Consider the following 3768-nt stretch of genomic DNA (forward strand, 5'->3'; position numbering starts at 1 on the left):
GTCGCCCCAAGCGCGTCCGATGCTTGGACCATTCCGAGGCGGACCCGAAGCCTCTTCCGTCTAGCCGTTGGGTCCTTCTCGCCGCATCCCTCGCCTCGCACCCCGATTGCTATGCGGTGAGGCTCCTCGGCCGCCTTGGAACTATCTGTGTATCGGACGCGTCGCGGGATAAGGGGTTGTCACTGGTAGTCGCCCCAAGCGCGTCCGATGCTTGGACCATTCCGAGGCGGCCCCGAAGCCTCTTCCGTCTAGCCGTTGGGTCCTTCTCGCCGCATCCCTCGCCTCGCACCCCGATTGCTATGCGGTGAGGCTCCTCGGCCGCCTTGGAACTATCTGTGTATCGGACGCGTCGCGGGATAAGGGGTTGTCACTGGTAGTCGCCCCAAGCGCGTCCGATGCTTGGACCATTCCGAGGCGGCCCCGAAGCCTCTTCCGTGTAGCCGTTGGGTCCTTCTCGCCGCATCCCTCGCCTCGCACCCCGATTGCTATGCGGTGAGGCTCCTCGGCCGCCTTGGAACTATCTGTGTATCGGACGCGTCGCGGGATAAGGGGTTGTCACTGGTAGTCGCCCCAAGCGCGTCCGATGCTTGGACCATTCCGAGGCGGACCTGAAGCCTCTTCCCTCTAGCCGTTGGGGCTTTCTCGCCGCATCCCTCGCCTCGCACCCTGATTGCTATGCTGTGAGGCTCCTCGGCCGCCTTGGAACTATCTGTGTATCGGACGCATCGCGGGATAAGGGGTTGGCAGTGGTAGTCGCCCCAAGCGCATCCGATGCTTGGACCATTCCGAGGCGGCCCTGCAGCCTCTTCCGTCTAGCCGTTGGGGCCATCTCGCCGCATCCCCCACCTCGCACCACGATTGCTATGCGGTGAGGCTCCTTGGCCGCCTCGGAACTATCTGTGTATCGGACGCATCGCGGGATAAGGGGTTGTCACTGGTAGTCGCCCCAAGCGCGTCCGATGCTTGGACTATTCCGAGGCGGCCCTGCAGCCTCTTCCGTCTAGCCGTTGGGGCCATCTCGCTGCATCCCCCACCTCCTCGGCCGCCTCGGAACTATCTGTGTATCGGACGCATCGCGGGATAAGGGGTTGGCAGTGGTAGTCGCCCCAAGCGCGTCCGATGCTTGGACTATTCCGAGGCAGCCCTGCAGCCTCTTCCGTCTAGCCTTTGGGGCCATCTCGCCGCATCCCTCGCCTCGCACCCCGATTGCTATGCGGTGAGGCTCCTCGGCCGCCTGGGAACTATCTTCGTATCGGACGCATCGCGGGATAAGGGGTTGTCACTGGTAGTCGCCCCAAGCGCGTCCGATGCTTGGACTATTCCGAGGCGGCCCTGTGGCCTCTTCCGTCTAGCCGTTGGGGCCATCTCGCCGCATCCCCCACCTCGCACCCCGATTGCTATGCGGTGAGGCTCTTCGGCCGCCTTGGAACTATCTTCGTATCGGACGCATCGCGGGATAAGGGGTTGTCACTGGTAGTGGCCCCAAGCGCGTCCGATGCTTGGACTATTCCGAGGCGGCCCTGCAGCCTCTTCCGTCTAGCCGTTGGGGCCATCTCGCCGCATCCCCCACCTCGCACCCCGATTGCTATGCGGTGAGGCTCCTCGGCCGCCTTGGAACTATCTTCGTATCGGACGCATCGCGGGATAAGGGGTTGTCACTGGTAGTCGCCCCAAGCGCCTCCGATGCTTGGACTATTCCGACGCGGCCCTGTGGCCTCTTCCGTCTAGCCGTTGGGGCCATCTCGCCGCATCCCCCACCTCGCACCCCGATTGCTATGCGGTGAGGCTCCTCGGCCGCCTTGGAACCATCTTCGTATCGGACGCATCGCGGGATAGGGGGCTGTCACTGGTAGTCGCCCCAAGCGTGTCCGATGCTTGGACCATTCCTAGGCGGCCCTGAAGCCTCTTCCGTCTAGCCGTTGGGGCCTTCCCGCCCCATCCCTCGCCTCGCACCCCCGATTGCTATGCGGTGAGGCTCCTCGGCCGCCTTGGAACCATCTGTGTATCGGACGCATCGCGGGATAAGGGGTTGGCACTGGCAGTCGCCCCAAGCGCGTCCGATGCTTGGACCATTCCGAGGTGGCCCTGAAGCCTCTTCCGTCTAGCCGTTGGGGCCTTCCCGCCCCATCCCTCGCCTCGCACCCCGATTGATATGCGGTGAGGCTCCTCGGCCGCCTTGGAACTATCTGTGTATCGGACGCATCGCGGGATAAGGGGTTGGCACTGGTAGTCGTCCCAATCGCATCCGATGCTTGGACCATTCCGAGGCGGCCCTGCAGCCTCTTCCGTTTAGCCGTCGGGGCCTTCCCGCCGCATCCCTCGCCTCGCATCCCGATTCCTATGCGGTGAGTCTTCTCGGCCGCCGCGGAACTATACCTGTTATTGCTACTGCATCCTTCGGCTGGTAACCTCCTCTGCCGCCTTGGAACGTTCTCTTTGTCGGACGCGTCGCGGGATAAGGGGTTGGCACTGGTAGTCGCCCCAAGCGCGCCCGATGCATAGACCGCTCCGAGTCGACCTTGCTTTCAGCCTCTCACATGCATAGACCTCTCTGAGTCGACCCTGCAGCCTCTCACGTTTAGCCTTTGGAATCTCGCCTCACAACATGATTGCTATCCTTGATGCATCCCTTGCCTCGAGCCCTGATTGCTTTCTTGGCTGCATCCCTCCTCTCCTCACAGCCCGGTTGTCATCACTGCTTCATCCGTCGCTTCATGCATTCTGGCTGCTGGGCCCTTCCCACCGCACACCTCGATTGCTATCTCTTCTGCATCACACACCCCGATTGCTATCTCTGCTACATCCCTCGGCTCTCACTTCTGCATCCTTCGCCTCACACCTCGATTGCTATCAATGCTGCATCCGTAACCTCACACCCCGATTGCTATGCGGGGAGGCTCCTTGGCCGCCTTGGAAATTTCTGTGTGTCGGACGCACCGCGGGATAAGGGGTTGGCACTGGTAGTCGCCCCAAGTGCGCCCGATTCTTAGACCGCTTCGAGGTGACCTCGTAGCCTCTTTCGTCCAGGCTTCCTGCCTTCAACGCCCTTTTTACACCTCGATTGCTATGCGCGGGCTCGTTGGCGTCTATCACCTCTCTGCGAAGAGTGGCACGATGATTGTTGGGGTAAATCGTAGCAGTCCGATCTCTGGCCTTGGGCCATTGTGAGGGCTGATCGATTTCCTGTGCGCATCTCGTGTTCGCCCAGTAACAGACTCGACGACTTGTAATCGGTCTTGTTCCCGATTGTTCCTGGAGGTAGTCTTCGGAACTCTTGGATTTGACCTGTCACTCGAACTGTCCTCTTCCGAGGATGCTTGTGTGTGTGTGCTTGTGCCATTTCCTTGGCGGTATTAACGAGATATTAAAGAGCGGAGTGAGCGCCTCGCCCAGCTATGTTTGGGGCTCTCACTCCCTTACCCGGTGTGCGACCGCTTTGCACGTAGGTTGCGGAGCATCGCGACTCTTTCGATGTTTGGCGGTTGTCTTCCGGTGATGCGTTGGTCCCGAAGTGCACGTTACTAGCATTTCTGCCATTGTTCTCGATCTTTGGCACGTTCCTTCGTTGCAATTGGATATATATCTCCGTTTATACGCGCAGGCTTCTCCCGCCTATTCAGCGCTGTCCCACTCTCAGCACTCTCGTGGTCTCCTTGGCTTCTCTCTCCCGTGAGCGAGCTCTCTTCTCGAGTCTTTTCCATGTCCCATGGAGGTTGCCTTGCGAAATTCGGGCACACAAACGTGACCGGATAAGAGCGGAATTGCCTA

This window comes from Cryptomeria japonica, unplaced genomic scaffold, assembly GCF_030272615.1.
Source record: "Cryptomeria japonica unplaced genomic scaffold, Sugi_1.0 HiC_scaffold_157, whole genome shotgun sequence".
NCBI lineage: Eukaryota > Viridiplantae > Streptophyta > Pinopsida > Cupressales > Cupressaceae > Cryptomeria > Cryptomeria japonica.